The 19,037-nt window shown below is 43.4% G+C and overlaps 1 long non-coding RNA gene across 1 annotated transcript; it reads left to right on the top strand.

Moving 5' to 3' along the window:
• Positions 1-18,027: 18,027 nt before the first annotated feature.
• LOC121681810 lies at positions 18,028-18,603 on the top strand. The gene is made up of 2 exons (XR_006022301.1): positions 18,028-18,209; positions 18,323-18,603. It is a non-coding gene; the product is annotated as an uncharacterized LOC121681810 (long non-coding RNA).
• Positions 18,604-19,037: the final 434 nt, after the last annotated feature.

Below are 19,037 nucleotides of genomic sequence, written 5' to 3'. Positions count from 1 at the left end.
CGGAAACATGCCCCATAATACTTCCTTTCACAGGTAAGCCAGAGGGTTTGAAGAATGCCACAGCCAAGCTGTATTCTTTCTCTGGGTTTCTCTGCAAGAGAGAGGGTGTTTTTCCTTTTTTTTGATTAAGCGTCAGTCTGTGTGTGTGCGCTCCACTGTTGTGGTAATAGATTTCGTAAATGTGTTTGTTTAAAGCAGGTATAAATTATGGCTGCGGTGAATAGATGCCAGGAGGAAAGCATCTCCTCTTCTATTCACTGTGAATAATTTGGAGGTTGATTAATGTCCAAATGCTTCGCCTATTCTACTGATCTTTCAGTGGACTGTCCTCACAGGCACTGTTGGTCTGTTTCTTGTGTCAGCTAGGCTATTCAGGCTGTGCGAATATCAAACATAATTAATTGGGTCCAATGCAAACCCATTTTAATTGGCGCGAGCAGCCAGGGAAATGAATGTCTATTCACAGTGTCCTGAAATCCTGTCATGTTAGAGATGCAGAGAGTGCACTCTGAGTCGTTCATCACGGCCCACGCCATTAAAATGGGTTTGCATCACTGCTCAGCTAAATGAAATAACTCATTGATAGTGCAACTTTTCTCTACACGTCTTTCAGGTTTGTCATGGTCCTGACGACACAAACGGTACTTGGAGGAACTTTTTTGAAAGTACTTGAATATTAAATGTATTTACACTAGACACACTATGTCTTGGATTTTTTTTCATAGGTCATTTGCTGCGAATCTCAATTACAAATCATGCACTTGCCATTATATGAACTCCTATGGTCCACATCAAAGTGGCCATCAATCGTGTAAGTGGAAGCGAGCACAGTCAGGCTTCTGGCCGTGAGACACCTGACCCCGCCAGATGTAAATCTCGAGGTGGGTAAGGCACCAGAGTCCATTACAGGAATGATGGTGTTCCTGGTCCCCCCCATGCCTGCTGACCAGGGAGAAGGCACTAATTGAGTCTGTGCAGCAGGACGGGAACAGGGACACATATAAATATGTCACACGTAAGCACCTCCACGGTTCACGAGCACAGGAGAGCATTTCCTTTATGGCTTTCACAATGGAGACAAAATTGTTCTTTAATATTTCGTGGATTTATGGTGCCGGTCACCGTAATCAATTCTGTATTTAGCCCGCTGTTTTATTGGCCTTTGTGACCAATGCCTGGTTGCATTGAATTATTTTTTAAGTAAGTCATTCCTCATTTAAACACATTTGAAGATGTAGTTCAGAAACAGTGGCTCTACCAAGAGTAACAACCATTTGCTGTATGGTCAAAGTAATTACTGTCAAATAAAACAGAACATCATGAACATTTTATGTTAAAGCAGCACTGTTTGAATGGTTATGTTGCTAAAATAATGAGTCACTTGAAATAATAAGTGTGCAGTGTATTAGCTGTAAAATTGCTTTGCTTCTGTATCCATTATTGGGCCACTGTGCTGAGATTTCACATGTGGCTCTCTAATTGGCACAAGCCACATAAGAAGAAGTTTATCCACAGCTTGTGTGTATTCTTGGCTACAGTGTTTTTTTCTCTTTCTCTATTAACAGATCATCATTGGAAACTCTTGTTTATCTGCACCCTCACTCACAAGTATCTCTCTCTCTCCCTCCCTCCCTCTCTCTTTCTCTCTCTCTCTCTCTCCCACCCACTCTCTACCTCTGCCATCTTATAAATAACAAAGCCCAATAAACATGTCTGCTGCATTTATGACTCTGGAGTGGTAAATGTGTGTGTGTGTGTGTGTGTGTGGTGTATCAGGTGTGTCAGTGATGACTCCAACTGGGCACCATTAATCTCGGAGAGAACCCTGTGGCCCTGACACACACATAAAGCCTGGGCTGCTTATCATGACGTGTGATGGGGCTTCAGTCACCTGCCCTTAAGATGCACAGCTTGGCTGACAGCCTCTGGGGCAAGGCCCTGTATTACATGGTAATGATACCACCATTTATCATACAACACACCAATCATCCAATGCTGAGAACATGTTGATATGCAGTACTGTATATGTACAGTATCCAAACCCTGGCACTAAGCAAAACCCTAAATATCTGTAAGTTTCACTGTTCTTGTACTCACTGACACCTACTGTAGCCTGATGTCGCCAAACTCAAATCCATTCAGAACCATCGTGATGTGATTATGTGGCGTGTTTCAATCGATATGGGGAAATACTTCTGTACACAATTAGATAGACTTAACCAATCAGTGCAACAGCCAAAGCATCATTCTTCTCAACAAATTAAATACCTTAATCACTGTTTTCTGTTCGTATTGCGCTGTCAATAACTTGTACAACAGACTTGATAGTGAAATCTAAACGACTAGCTTCTCTAGCGGCAGCCTTATTGTTGTACCAAAGTATGCTCTGGTGACGTGAATGACTAGGTGTGTTGCTCACCTGTCCATCATACCACGCATGCTCTGGTGACGTGAATTACTAGGTGCGTTGCTCACGTGTCCATCCTCATATTAAAGCAGTTGCTTGCAGATGGGTTTTTTCGTGTTCAAGTTAATTGAGTTCACCTACAAAAGATATGATCTTGAGGGTGGATCCTGGCAACACTGGTCTGTCTGGTTGAGATCCATGTTATGTTAGCATTGGTGGCAATGGAGTGTAAATTCATAAAACCTGGGGAAGATGTCCTAATAGATAAAGTAGAGTGGAGACGGTAGAGACATCACTCCTTTTGCCGCTGGTGCCAGAAATTGAGGGAGCCTGGTGTTGTTTGTTTCTGCACATCATGCTCGAGGAAGCTACTGTAGGCTATGCAACTAACGGTAACAAAGTGCTTACTTGTCACTCGGTCATAGAGCAGCTGTTCATGCACTCCAACATACTACGACGTTATGGGAGCAACAGTTACAGCTGATTATATTCTCCACCAGTGAGTCAGAGAGCGAGCAGGTGAGTACACTTGTCCATTTACAGTGCTGCACAGCACTTAGTTCAAAAGATACACATATTTAAAGCGTAATTCCAGAGCGATTTCAACCCAGGGTCTATTTCACCATGACGAGTCAAACACACCCTCGCAAGCTAAACTACGTTGACCAATGGAGTACCAAGTTTGACCGGCTTCAGCGCCTCCAGCCAAAAGTTCTTCCCCAAAAAGACAAATGGGAACACTATAAGTGCTACTGGGAAATTACATCATGTTCGCGCATAAGGCGGGGGGTATACAAATGGATTTCAGCATAAGCTAATCGGAGGAGTTTTGATATAGACTGTTGTTTGCATTAGCAACTATATGGCTTATAGACTGTAGCAGTGGGCATGGAGTCAAAATATTGACTATTTTCAAACCACTGACAAGACTTAAACTCAGACATACTGTAGCCTTCAGTGGTGGTTCTGTGAAGAGGGTCTCTACAGACAAATCATTGTGAACTTTGAAAGTGTAAAGAGAGGTTAGAATAAGGACAGTTTATGAAGTCAGTGTATAAACTTCCATCGTATCCAGGTAGCTTCAAGTCAGCGGGTGAGTTTGAGTTCTTGCAGAGCTACACATATGAAATGAAAATTTGAACTTGTTATCATCCACAAATGGATCCTGGGTTGTTCTTATGCCAATCCATTATTTTAAGGGTACTGCCAGGATTGTGTATTAGTGGGTGCGCCCAACCAATTGGATTTTTGTAGAGGAATACTTTCAAATCTCATCTTTTGTATTCTCCAACTTTACGAGCTTTAAGACCAATGCTGCAAATTGAGGCTTTACAAACTCTTAACTACAGAGGTGAAAATAATTGTGAAGTGTGTTTTTGTTAATAGAAAAATATATCTTGTTATTTCTTTATGAGGAATTATTTAATACATTTGATGCTCTTCAAGGTTGGATTTTTCACTCACTGTATTCATTGTTCATTATCCATGTTCTATTCTCTACATCTAACTAACCTATTCATTATCATGTATACAGACCTTACTGCCCTGGAACTGACACTAAGCAGATGGGTCTGGCCCTTGAGTCGTGAATCTGCTTGAGGTTTCTTCTTATGTATCTCCAATTCTAGCGAGTTTTTCCTCGCCTCGAAATTGAAATTGTTAGACTAAAATAAATCATCAAGATGATTTTTAAACCTCTTTTTACTCATCTTCACCAGGGGTGCTAATAGAGGAGGGAGTGCGCTGCAGGTGTAGTTGCAATATGCCTGGATTCATGGAAGTGGCCGTTTTTCTGTCTGGACTCTGAGTGTGCGGTGGCGACAGGCCATTATTGAGTTTCTCGCGCCCTCTCAGTATTTTCCCGTATACGGCTCCCCTCCAGCAAGCATCAGTCCTTTTTTCCCTCTTCTCTTCTCTTCTCTCACTCTGGCAGTCCGTGGCTGCTCGGGATGCTGGGATGCCCAGCCTCTCAGGGGTTTATTGTGTAATTGCACTCTGCCGAGGGTGAACTGCAGGGCGCATGGCACGCCGAGCCCACAGATACTGTTTCCGGGAAACATCCCAGAGGCCACCGGGGGCACCGGTTTCCTCCTCTGCTTTTTCTCCCACTACCCTCCACCTCTCCTCTCTCCCTCCGCTGTGCGCTGTCAGAGAGATGGAGGAGAGAGTTTCGCTCAGCCCCCCCTTCCTCTGTTATTCTGCCTCCACGCTTGCAACTATCCATCCAGCCCTCCCTGTAACAAGTGGAAGTCAACCCTAGGTCCCGATACAGCTTAGGGAGTGAAAAAAGATAGATAGAAAGTGTGTGTGTGTGTGTGAGAGAGAGAGAGAGAGAGAGAGAGAGAGAGGACATAAAAAAGACCTCCAGCAGAAATGCCAAGTTGTCCCTTGCATGATCACACACACACAATCAGACGCCCACGTCAAGGTCTGTGAGGTGTGTGTGTGGGGAGAGATCAGGCTCAGCTGGAGCTGCTGAAAGGAACAGAGAAAGTATGAGACCTGCAAGACATACCGAGAAGGTCAACAAAGAAAAGGATGGAGAGGAGAGAAGTGGGAGAAAGAGACAGGGAAAGAGAGAGGGAATGGCATGAGAAAAAGACTGAGGAGAGAGGTAAATATGTCCAGGTCCAGGGCAGCTTGTTGCCTCCAGCTATTCACCAGCACACAAAAGACCTGTGTGATCCAGGGCTGTAGGTATTTGAATAGCACAGCTCAGTTTCAACTCACATGGGTATGTAGCACACTATGGAAACGGGGATGAGGGGAAATACATGTGCTTTAAAGGACAAGTTCGGTATTTTAGACTTTCAGATAGTTTCAGTAGTTTTCAGATAGTTTATGATTAAATAGAACATTTAAGATTGAAATTTGGACACATGCTGCTGTCCTGAGAATTTTCGGTTTCTGTGGTAGCGCCCCCCCCCCCCCCCCCCCACCTCCACAACACCGCATAGGTGCACTGAAACAATCTTTCTAAAACACATTAATCTTTCGTTTACAAAGACGCGAAACTCACCGAGTGGTCAAGGGTGTTCACTGATATGCTCACACAAAAATCGCTGCAAAAGATTCTTTCCAACAGGTTTTATCGTAGTTTTTATCCAACTCCATTGACTTGTATTGGATGTGCTGTGAGGTACGGTATTACTCCGCTGCCGGAAACGGATATGGGGTTGTTTGTATTCTTTCTGTAGTCTTATGCAGTCGGGGTACCGTAGGCTACTACGCTATCCAAATTATTGTCACGTCCAACCATGGCTAATGCTAAAATGTCTTGGAACTTGCACGACGTGAATCATTACGTTTTTATCATGAAAGTTCCACAGCCAAAAAAATAGTAAACGTACAAAATCATGTAGCCAAATTATTCATGTAGGCTAGGGTTAGTGTTAGGCTTATGATGTGAACATGACAGGTTATGGCCATAACAAATAAGTTAATTTTCCGCCTGTTACAAACGTTACAAAATGTCAACCTTACCCCAAGTTCTTCCAACTCTGTCGTCCCAGGAGGTAATGTGGGAACCGCTGTAATTCTCAGGCGAAAGAGCTTTTTGGGCGATTTCTTTCGACCTCCAGCGAAGTTCAGTAAAATGCAGACCGCAGAGACACGGTGATCAGCTTTTTGCAGATTCTCAACAGGTGTGCTCACATCCAACCCCAGAAATTCCAGCCACAACTTTAGCCTTTCTGGATCGTTGAAAGGAAGTCTGTGACAACTTTTTTTGCTACGAATTTTCCTGCAATTCGGAACTGCACAAAATCGCCTCATTTTTAGCTGTCTGTTGCAAAATACTTCAAGACAGCGATCTTCTGCTTCTTCTGTGTATTCAATGAAATGCCAGTGGTTTGCTTGTAATTGGAAAGACGGTGTAAGGTGCATTATCGCCACCAACTGGGCTGGAGTGTCTATTATTCAAGCTCTCAACGGAAGAATGTACGGGTGTGAGGCGTTTGGAAAAATAGCTCCACAGTTTTACAACACATGGTAAAACACCTGTTGGAAAGCATCTTTTGCAGCGATTTTTGTGTGAGCATATCAGCGAATACCCCTGACCACTCGGTGAGTTTCACGTCTTTGTAAATGAAAGTTTAATGCGTTTTAGGAAGGATTGTTCCAGTGCACCTATGCAGCATTGTGGAGGAGGGGGGGCACTACCACAGAAACTGAAAATTCTCAGAACAGCAGCATGTGTCCAAATTCTAATCTTAAACGTTCTATTTAATCTTAAACTATCTGAAAACAGGGCTTTAAGTGTAAAATACCGAACTTGTCCTTTAAGTGTAAAATACCAAACTTGTCCTTTAAAGGACAGCAAGGGGGTGGGGGCAAAAACGGACAGGGGGAAGAGAGAAACATAGCAGAGAGGGAGGAGTGAACTTAGACTTGTATGGTGCAAATTGCACTTCCATCATCTACGGAGCCAATTTCAGCTCAAGGCCCTTTGTATAGCTCCCCCTCAACCTGCTGCTCTAACACAATGCTATCAGCTTAGCTCCCATTAATATGAGCGTGTAAGTCCTGCACTAGTGTTATTTGTGCTGGAGGAAATACAGGCTTTTGGTGCCGACATGACCAGAGAACAGGCTTTCACTGTGGACATGAGCAGGGGCCACAGCCAAGCATAGCATTAGCACACATATTGTCTCTCCATGTAGTTTTCAGGCTAAATAACAATATGATTGGAGTGGCAGCCAGAACATGGACATAATGCACAGAGTGCACTCTTGCTTGTGTGTGTGTGTGTGTGTGTGTGTGTGCTTTTGCTTTTGTGTGTGCATGGATTTATGTAAGATAGAGAGAGAGAGAGAGAGAGAGAATGTGTCCATGTGTGCTGTGTACTTTCTTTTTCTTTTTGAATGTGAATCTTACCAAAGCTATCTCAAATAATGGAAGGAAAATAAAGACAGTGCCAATTGTTCTCCCATTCGCAGAAGACTGAGGTAAAGCCTCCACTCCTGGGTTTGGTGTGTGTGTGTGTACATGTGTGCTGACGACAAAGAGCAGTATACACACGGCACGCTCACACACACACACACACACACACACATACATACTGCACGCACATCGGCTGATCCCTCCCTGGAGAGTGTCTCAGAAGAAACAACAAATCACCCCCACTTTCCCCAAAGTCGACGTGATGTCGTGTGTGCGTCTTTCCGGCAGACGAAGGCGCTACCCAGCCCTCGCAACTGCTGCCGACGCAGCGGCTCAGACCCAGTGAGTGACTGGCATGTGTGCCAATCTGAGATAAATGAACCTGTCTCTCCCTCTTTGCCTGATCCCCTCTTCGCCCCATCTGAGGCGAACAGCATCACTGTACCCTAATACAATCTGAGTGCCATAGAGAAGAGACGCTGTTTGTAAAGTTTGTTTAAACGTGTTTATACTGATTTTTTTTTTTCTCTCTCTCTCTCTCTCTCGCTCCGGGAAGCAAGCAAGCGTTTTATCTGTGTTTTATGTGTGCTTTGGTGTGTTTCATCTGTCAGTCGACAAACATGTCTGGTTCAATTCTCTTTAAAAAATGTGGTGAGATGACCTGCTTTTTCCCTGCACATAAAGCTCTGCTGGTGTGTCTGAGTTGAAGAGATGTGCATGCAGTACGTGAGCTAAGGGAACCTTGTCTTGTTTGGATATGTGAGGCAAGACCACAGGTGGCTGGGACTGCATGGCAGCTTGCCCTTCTCCCCTGTCAGGAAGAGAATATGAGTTACAGTAGTACCACTGTATAGCCTTATGGCCTTGCCCCCACTGGTGTAGTCTAGTTAGCTGTAGTGGGTACACTATGAGTATCCCCAAATGTTAATACGTATCCTTGCCTATTTCTCTGGCTTTAGTGAGATGGTGAAGTTTTTTAAGTGGGTATACTGCATAGTCCTGCGTATCACGTAGACTACAGCACTGCACCCTGAAGTGCACATTTTTATGTGTCCCATATCAGAAGGGTTCACAGGAAGAGTTCAATTTCTGCTTCCATGCCTCTTAGACCTTGGAACACTTTGCATCGCACTTGTCCACCCCTCTTGACCATCATAAAAGCGTACGCCTCAAGACACACTTTGAGGGTGCAAGCGAGCATAATGGGACGCGACCGGAGAGTCTATCTCGCTTCCCGACAGCGTCTTGCAGTGGCAAGTGTGGGTTGTCTGACGGGAGCAACTGCAGCGGCCGGCCGGCCACAAGACGGTCAGCTTCCCAGAACAGCTGCATTTACAGCTAAAAGGTCAGGACGTGGTCAAGCATAGAGAGGGGTGGACATGCCTTGAGCCGAGTACTACACATCACTGGCTCTCCAGCAGAGGCAAACTGACCAGAATGCGAATGGGTTTGTTTGTGTTGTCTTGTTTCAGTCAAGCCATATGAAAAAAGACAACTTCATAGGGGTCACAGGTCATTGTACCTGTCATGATCAAGTCGGCAAAGGACATGTGATCAGGTTATGAGCCGATCGATCTGTGGCAGCCCCGTGTTCCCTGACAGACAGAGAGAGGGAGAAATGGCTCACTTACAGAATGCCATACTGACTAGTAGGTTGACCTAATAGATTGAAAGTCTGTTGGTTTCTTTTCCTTTCATTTGATGTTTTCCACCCCACTGATTTCAACAGCACCAATATTATTACTATCACTATGACCAGTACTGTTATGCTTCGCAAGTCCAAAAAGAGCTTCTGCTTGCCTATCGAATGGTTTAGGAAGGGAGTTCACATTTCCTCTAGTTGGCCAATAGAGGGCGGTATTACCCCAGCCTGTAGCAATAATACTCATGCTGCAGGATTGTGTGGAGACAGATAGCGGGGCATAACGCACTCTCAGAAATGACCGTGCAGAGTTGGCTGTCTTAATGCACAGAACAAATGGCTACAGGAACCATTAAAGTGTGTGTGTGCATGTGTCTGTTGGAGTGATTTTGTATAGCTTCTTTTCCAAGATGATGAAGTGTATCATACTTTATGGAAGTGTAGCAGCAATCACACTCAGCAATCACATTGGGCCTCCAATCATATTTGCTGGTTACTTTGCTATAGGACCAAGGGGAAATCTATGTCAATATTAGAAGCCATTTTTCTACACATGCTTGGATAAGAAGAGCGAAGTGAAGTGTCCTCAATAAAGTAACCTCCATACAGTATACCAAATGATAGGACACTAAGAAGTGTGCATGTGGGTTTATGTGCTGACAACCAAAGGAACATCAGCGTTACAGTCTCATAAGTGTTTTGTTGGAAAATCAGAACTCTGAAATCTGAAGTCACGGAGGTCTTTGTACTCTATTAATCCTGCCACACACACACACACACACACACACACACACACACACACACACACACACACACACACACACACACGCACACACACATTGATTTCAGTCCACAATATCAGCAATGGCATTAATACCGATCTGGCCATTTAGTGATGGATTTAATTGAAGATGCTGTGATACACATAATGTATAAAGCTTTATATGAAAGCTAACACTGCAGATTTAATTTCATGCACCCTCTTCCTGTTCCAGTGTTGGGATCTCCTTACTATTGATTCCACGTGTAAATACTAACATTCTCTCGTTACCTGTTGTTCCAGTGCAGAGCCTAATCTTGTCAGAGGCTGCGTGACTACAGTACACCGAATCACAACACAGTCCCACCCCGAGCAGGAGTCTTCCTCAGCGGACACTGGCAGGAGAGAAGGGTTATGGTGTGTGTGTGTGTGTGTGTGTGTTTATGTGTGTGTGTGTGGTGTGTGTGTGTGTGTGTGTGTGTCTGTGCTATTGAGTGAATTTATGGATGTGCTGGGCTGAGAGTGTTGTGTTGGGAGGGGGGACTGTAACGTAGTGTATGTGTGACTTAGGAAGTGAGTAAGTTAGTGTGTGTGTGTGTGTGTGTGTGTGAGAGAGAGAGAGAGAGAGAGAGAGAGATTATTATGCCACGCTGATCCTCTCTCACTGGGTGGGTGGATGAGGCCTGCGGGCTGGTGGGAGTCTGATGGTGTTTGTGCCTGCAGGGCTGAGGGGACCCACAGGCAGGGAAGCATTGCAGCTGTGCTGGACTGGACTGGACAGACCTGGAGCTCGGCAGCTGGAGGCGCTGCATCAGTGGAGACTTCCAAGATGGATCCTCTCAACCCGTCCACCAGGCAGAGCTCTGAGCCCCAGTGCAAGCCAAAAAAGGCTCAAAGGCACACACACACGCTGTTTTGTAACTTAGCTGGGGGGTGGGGGGAATAACATAAAAATATAACTTCCACATCCAGATATGTTGTTAATGCTGTGAACTGAGTTTCTCTGTACTGGAATAAAGGGTGTATTTGAAGTAAAGTCAGACGTTGGATCGCTTGAATTATTGTTATCTTTCCAAATCCAATAAGACAAATACCCAGTGCAGACAGTCTGTTGCCCTCTTCCTTACATCGAAAATAATAGTAAAGCAGGTCGTGGTCGCAGGCTTCACCACACATCCTCTGTGATATAGAACATGGCTGTCGGGGGAATGAATAGGCGAGAAGCTGATGAAAAAGGTAGCTAGAGTAAACTTTTACTTATTACATGCTGCTTGTGAGGAGACTTTCAAAGGCTCTCTGTCGTCCAGTTTTAAAAGCAATCATTTCATCCTCGCTCTGAGTCTTCCCTTTCATGTGACAAATTTGACACAGTTGCCTTGGTAACAAGCCAGTGAACTAAAGAGGGAAAGACACAGTGTCTCAGCGAACATGAGCAAGAGAGGGAGAGAGAGGGAGAGAGAGATAGAGAGAGAGAGAGATAGAGAGAGAAAGACAGAGAGAGTGAGTTTTTTTTAAAAAGAACAGGTATTGTATTCAGTTTAATGCATTATTGTTTCTAAATGTTTTTGGCAACACTGATTTGAAGTAGTCATGTCAAGAAAGCAATAAATAATTTAAATGAATTGATACAAAGCAAGAGAGAATGAGACACTCAGTAAGAGAGAAACAGACAGAGAGAGAGAGGAAGAGAGATCTGTGTGAGAGAGAAAAGGAAGATAAAACAACAGAGAAAGAGAGAGAGAACAGAAGGGGGGGGGGGGGGGGTGCTCTTGGGCATATAATATTTTACACCGTCCAGTGAGAGAGAGCAAGGGGGGGGGGGGGGGGGGGGGGGGTTGCTCTTGGGCATATAATCTTTTATACTGTCCAGTGAGCCACATGCATTAGTATGCTCACAGCTGGACTTTCCACATTATACAATCTTCAATCATTGCACTAGGAATTACATATCACCATACAACAGAATATAATGGCATGCGCATGTTTACAATTAAATATCTCTCCCTGTAAATATAAACTTTGAGCGTACACATTTATGAATACATTTGTAATTGGTTTTGGCTTTTTAAATGTGAAAGTTGATGGTATTTTTTTTGTAACTTGTTTTCTGGTGGGATTGCTCCCCCTTTTTACATTTGCATAATATTCCAATTGATGTATGCCACTCAGGAAGTGTGCTATTAGCAGCTGGGACTTCCATTTGTAGTAAAATAGATTGATTTGGTCTTGTTTATTATAACATTTGCTTAGAGGCAAAAGACTTTCTATTCAGGAAGCTATTTAATGCATTCCCATCAGTTCCGTCCTTCAGCGTTGCCATCGCTGTCGCCGATGACTGGCTCGGCCGTCTCCGGCTCTAATTTGCCGACACACAGTGCTGCACCTGTAGATGGAGCCCCTCCAGGCACCCAAATCACACATGGAGCACATTCAAAAGAACCAGAGCAACCACACATGGAGCATATTCAAAAGAACCAGAGCAACCACAGAAACAACATCAAACAGAACACAGAACACAGGGAGTCAACCTGGTACTCTCCCTCTCTCTCTCTCTCTCTCTCTCTCTCTCTCTCCCTCTCGCTCCCCCCTTCTCTCCCTCTCTCTCTCTATCCCTATCTCCCTCTCCCCCCCCCCTCTTTTTCTCTCTTGTCCAGTCTCTCTCTGTGCCAGTCATTAACATGCATGGCCTATGCAGCCTGTGACTCGCTGACCTGTGCAACAGAAAGTAAATTAAACACAGAGACAGAAAACACATCCAGGCGAATTATAGATTCTGGACCAGGTTTGTATCCACAAACACCACACACACGTGCACATGCACACACACAAACACCACACACACACACACAAACATGACACACACACACACACACACACACACATACTTACACAAACACCACACACACACACACACACACAAACACACACACAAACACCACACACACACACACACACACACACACACACACATATATCTTCCCCTCCTCCATCCCACACCTGAGAGGATTTCTATCGGAGTTACATAACGTGAATCAGCCGAGTCAGGAGGCTGGTATTTGGATGGTATTTCCATATTAATGTAATGCACGTTATTGTGTCCCCATGGACAAACATTTACAGTGGCCTCGACACACACATGGAAATGAGGGTGGGTATGGGGAGGGTGGAGCAGTGTGTGTGTGTGTGTGTGTGTGTGTGTGGTGGGTGTGACAGCAGCTCAATACGGTAGATGGATAAGCCTAGCCAGGCCAGAGGATGGATACAGACCCTTTCCTCTTCAGTCACGTCTTCTGTCAATCACACACACACACACACACACACACACACACACACACACACACACACACACACACACACACACACACACACATACACACAGCGCTCCCTCAGCATACATTAAGAGAGAGCATAGACTTAGTCAGAGTACATAGGGAACACATTCAGGTCTGAGTAAACCACACAGTGCTGCTTAACCACCAAATGAGAATCATTATGCATTATTACAATGACAATATCAGGGATTTGCGTATTGACAACTAATATGTTTAGTAAACTGATATGACGTATATCATATACAGTAGTACAGACACTAATCACTGCACTGCCATCAGCACTGCTATCACAGTGTATGTGTAGAAATAATTGTGATCATGATTCATAGTCTAAACCGAATTCTAGGTTTATGAAAGTAGCAGGTAGCATTATGCTGATTCCATTCATTGCTAGACATGTCAGACAGTATGTTATTTCAGAGCATGTGTAGCAGTAGGAAAAGTTCTATTGTAAATGTAAAATGCTAAGTAGGCTACTCCACTGATGTATTTTTGCCATGTAACTGACTCATTCCATGTATACAGTGATATTATGGACACTAGGCAAATGGTGCTAAGAGACTAAGACACAGCACATGGCAGCACCACAAAGAGCAGTTTTTCCCAGAATGCATTGCCCTCACGAGTACTTTCTCATTTTCCGCTCACGAAGCCTGAGCAGTGTGGCTGTCACTTCCTCCCTAACTAATCACACCAGTGTCACCCGCGCTCACACTCGCTAATGCTCTCTCTCTCTCCATTTCTCTCTTTGCTTATTCCCCCCTCTCTCTCTCTCTCTCTCTCTCCGTTTCTCTCTCTCTCTCCATTTCTCCTCTCTCTGCTTCTCCCTCCCTCTCTCTGCTTCTCTCTCCCTCTCTCTCTCTCTCTCTCTTTCTCTCTCTCTCTATTACACGCCCACGGTGACGAATGCTGGGGTTGGACAGTGGGGCTGGACAGGACAAATGGAGCTGGTGAGTTGACTTTCCGAAGCCATTTATCTGGAGCCAACCTTTTCCAACCCGTCACGAAACTCACACACGCTCTGACCAAGTGGAGCTGCAAAGAGAGCAAACCCCCTAGCCTACAAGCAGGGGCGTCAGAATCATTTCCAACATCTACAAACCATGCACACAGACACACACACACACACACACACACACACACATACACACACAGACACATAGATCAATATGTTGAAAGATGAACACACCTATGTGCAGACAGATATGTTTAGACACACACACAAATGCAAACAAAAACATATGTATGAAGATGAACAAACATAAATAAACACACTCACACACATGTGCACACATACACAAATAGACACAAAATAGATGTGTCGATCCTCACTAGCAGAAGAACTCAGTTGTCTGATTAGCAGGATAAATGTAACATGTTGTGGCTTATAATTTGATTTCTTTGGTAATTGTTTGATGGGTATGTTTGTGTTCCGCTAATCCCTTGTGTTTACAACAAAGCAAGGACTCTAATTAGACTTCAGTGATCACACCTAAGCTCATGGCAAGTCAAAATCAATCAAAGAAATAAATAGATAATGAAGGAGTTGAGCTTTCTTTTTGTACTACTGATGTTTTTGTTTTCAAATCTTTTATTTCATATCCAGAGTGTTTTTACTTTTTTTGTTCCTTGAATTTCCACTTCTCTTAACTCTTTGAAGGAGAGTGAATGGATAGAAATAATGAAGAACACAAATAACAAAAGAAGTCAAATTGACAAATCATACACTGAGTTTGGCGTGAGTATGAGCAGGTCCACTGTGTTAAGTCCAAGCTCTGTATCATCTGAGATCATCTCTGATGTCTTCCCTCGTATGTGGAGGCCCAAACCCATCAGACACAAAGTGGCCTCACACACGGACACCTTTTATATTACAGCTGATGGGAAGGGTGGCTGAGAAAATGAGAATAGCACATAGTCATCTCACACACACTGCACTGTGTCAATAACGCCACACGCGTACCAGCTATAGGGGGTCCTTCCTCATCAAAGACTCAATCTGCAGCAGTAATATTCTCACTGTCATTTCTTGCCCTGTGTGTGAAATGTTTGTAAGATCCTCTGCTGTCTCTTCTCACCTACAGGGGGCTAAATGACTACAGTTGCTTTGAAATTGAGAATGTCTGAGAAACCCCAGAAGTAGCCTCTCTTCAGCAAGGTTTTCAAACTCTGTCTGAGAGTCAATGACATTCAAAAAAACACATTAATAACACATTATTATATAAATAAATGGACTGTACTGTAGGCTACCAGGGGAAGGTTAACTGCAAGGATTGAACTCTTGCGTAGCTCTGAAGGTTTGTGTATTTAGGAAGATATGGGTCTTGTTGACAGGAATGGTGTCATGATTTTTCAAACATACATGACATACTTACCTTTCTATAATCCTTCTTTGTTGCCATATCTGGTTGTGCCATATTCTGGGAGCTCTGCAGCCAATCCCATTGCCTGTGATAACTTGTGTCCACTAACAGACTTGAATAGATGCTGAATGTTCCCTGGGTGACTCTGAGTGCTCTCAAGAGACCACCCCAGGTAAAAAGGTAGTAGCCTGTATTTTAGTGTGTTAGAAATATGATTAAAGTATATGAAGTATAAAGCAAGTATGCTTACACTTTTTGTACTTTATGTAAAGTATGTTTAATGTGTACTTTCAGAAAGTATACTTCAAAGTAGATGTTATTAAGTGTACTAAAATTAAATATACTAATTCTGCAATATTCAAAGTGTTTTTGTAATGTACTTTTAAAAAGTGTACTTTGTTGTTACTGTATTTTAAATGGTAAAGAAGTTTGTTTTGTTTAAGTGTATGAAATTGCTAATACTTAGCAACAAGTTGTAATATAGTGTACTTATGGGAAGTATATTTTTTTGGTAATACATCGTTTGTATAGTTTCATAATCATCTAACTTTTAATAAAATACTAATGTGTGTAGCCTATAGCCTATAGGCCTGATATGTCAGTCGCATGCATGGCAATGTGCAATAACCTAGCCTAGACACACTGATCTATCAGTTTTGGTCATCAAATAATATTTTTTCTTTTGTTGATTTTGTGTCTTAGTAAGGTAGTAGCCTATACGTTTGTCATGTAGTAGAGGTTGTGAGAGGATGAATGTGGCATTTTGTTAAATTTATAGGCAACACAGTTTAATTTATAGGCAGCCCAGTTGACCAATAACATGGCTGTTTGAATTTGAAATGGAGTGGGTGGATCTGTGCACCTTTCGAGCAAAACGTGGTGTGAGTAAACATTAACGTTATTTTATACAGTCTATGGGTACGTTCAGACTTAGGGTCTTTTTCTGACAAAAGAAGTTATGCAGACTGCTTTTTCAGTTTGAAAAAAAAATCTGCCAGCGTTCTTGTTCCAAAAAGCAGCCGGAAGCGTCTTTTTGCGATAGACAAAGTGGCTAACGTTACGTGTGGGTACAAAATGTCGCGGAAGAGAAAACTCACGTTGGCTATTGCTTTTGGTATGTTATGGTAAAGGTGTGAAGTCATGTCAAACAGTTCCCTATAATCAGACAGTAAAACGAGTCTCTCGACCGGTGTTCTGTCACTTCTCCATTTTTTACTTGGTTGTCATGGGAAACCACAGGTCTCGGTAATCTGCTTGTGATTGGTCATCCGTAAAAAAGACAGCATGACGTAAAAATAATAATAATTGTGATATCATTACAATTTGATGGGGGGTGGGAGGAGGGGGTGGGTTCATGTAGGTGGGCCCTATGACCCCAAAGTATGCTTTGACTGGGCTTCAGGTCAAAGATGTTTGAGAAAGGCTGATGTAGACGACAAAGCAGCAAGGAGGCGTCGTGTGATCATTTAAACAAGTTTTATGACAAGGTCGATGAGGGTGGGAAAAATCATACATTTCTGTGCAAACTTTGCCCGCACTTCAGTCAAATTCAGTCACATTGTCTTTTAAGAAAATGCAGTCCATTTTTCGGTTCCAGCAGCCAACAACCTCAGAACTGACCCTTCAGGCCTCTCAGGAGGCGCTGGCCTTCTAACCTAGCGACCACCATAGCAACCAGCATGATTGCCCTAGCAACCAGCATAGCAACCACGTTATTTATGCGTTTTAGCTTATTGGATGTTGCGTTAATGCAGATAACTTTTGATCCGTGTGCCCGATTTTCATAAATGAGGTACCGTTGGAATCCTTGGATGAGGCCGAGTTCCATGCCCCAGATCAAACCCACTCTTGCAGTTCCTCGGAACCGCAATTCTAGTTATTTATTATTCCTGTTCACCCACTTTTTGTACCAACTACTGCTCCTAGACCGTTTGAGCTATCGACGCGGTTCAAACTCCAAAAATTCAGGCTGAACCGGTGTAGTGCGCGTGTTACTTTCGTGTCGCTGGTCCTTGTCGTTTTCGCGTTATTCCCATTTTTCGGCGTTTTTTGGCCCCATTGAAATGAATGGCGGAATGTTCAGGATTCTAATTTCGATTATGACATCACAGCTCTAATTGTTTAAGCTTGCACCTGGAAGAGTTCTAAGCCATCTGGCAATGTCTAATGGGCTGGGCTGGGCTGTCTGTGTATATGAAGGTGTGTGCATGTAACTTTTGACCCGTATGTCCGATTTTCATAAATGAGGTACCGTTGGAATCCTTGGATGAGGCTGAGTTCCATGCCCCTGATCAAACCCACTCTTGCAGTTCCTCGGAACCGCAATTCTAGTTTTAATCTGTAGCCTAACTATGTTTTTACAGGTGTTCCTGGACAGTTTTGAAACCAAGATGTCGCCTCAAATAATCAGCAGTAAAGGTAAATATTCTTCATCCAGAACCTTGCCCCATTACTCTTAAAGCATAACTCAAGCCAAAATGCAACCTAGGGTCTTTTTGTGAATGTACCTGAGTCAAACTTTCGTTTAAAAGCATAATTAAGTCAGAAGCGCCACCATTAAGCTTGACTGTATTGTCGTTTCTGGGTCAATTTTGAATGGGAGTCGTAGGGGCAGAACTATTTTGATACATGATGATGACCCGAAAACGATAATACGGTTGTATTGGAAACAAAGGAATCTAAGGTAATCAAATGCAGAAAACAGGGTGGTTGCACTCATATCGGTGCCAAGGTGCACAGCGCTTTAAGGAAAGACTACCTGGCCAGGTCTACCCATACCAGGATGGCAAACAGATGGTGTCAATACCAATTTGACCCATAAAAAGTAAATGTCAAATAGGTACAGATAATCTGTATTAATCTCATCATTGACAATGGATTTCTGTGTAAAATATTGTTTATCTTGTAAAATGTTGTCCATCTTCTTTCTGTTCACAGACAACAGAGACAAATTCTCTAATACCAAGGTCAATGCATTTGACTGCTGTCCAGCCCCGGGTTTCCACCGACTGGACTGGAAGATGGTGTGCTAGTAAGGAAGCTAGCTACCACAGCTTTTGCCACCCCATCTCAGTGTTGGGAGGGAAGTTCACTCACTGCACAACTCTACCAGCTGTACCTTTCTTTCTCAGCCATGATCCGTAACCACCATGGTTTTCTTTCTGGGCCAGAAGACTTTGCAAACAAATAAGCAATAAATGATCATGCATTTAAATTTAGCCATGTTAGACTGTTAAGTTGTTGGCTTGTAGGCTGGGTGTCCAGTAAACAATTTCAAGCTTAGAGGGCAAATTCTCTCACCTAGGAGGGTAAACAACTTTTGTTTTTCATGAAATCTGCATTTTGAATTGATGGTCTACCAATGAGGCTGTAGAGTATCGCGACACAATAGTGGCAAAAAGCACTTGCGCGATAAAACATGCATTCGGGTGTATTATATTATATATTATTTCACACACGTAGATATTAAATGCGTGCGCGCAAATTCTCTCTGCGCGTGCGCACTCAGAGGAAACTGCTCCCCGAGCATGGAAAAAAATGCTGTGAGCGAGAAGGAATCTGACCAGCGCTCCAAACAGCCACTCGAAAAATCTATGCATGTGAAATAATATAATACGCCCAAATGCATGTTTTATCGCGTTACCACATCCAA

This window comes from Alosa sapidissima, chromosome 14 (assembly GCF_018492685.1).
Source record: "Alosa sapidissima isolate fAloSap1 chromosome 14, fAloSap1.pri, whole genome shotgun sequence".
In the NCBI taxonomy this organism is placed as follows: Eukaryota; Metazoa; Chordata; class Actinopteri; order Clupeiformes; family Clupeidae; genus Alosa; species Alosa sapidissima.
Note: the sequence above shows the minus strand (reverse complement) of the source record. Positions and strands in the feature narration are given on the sequence as shown.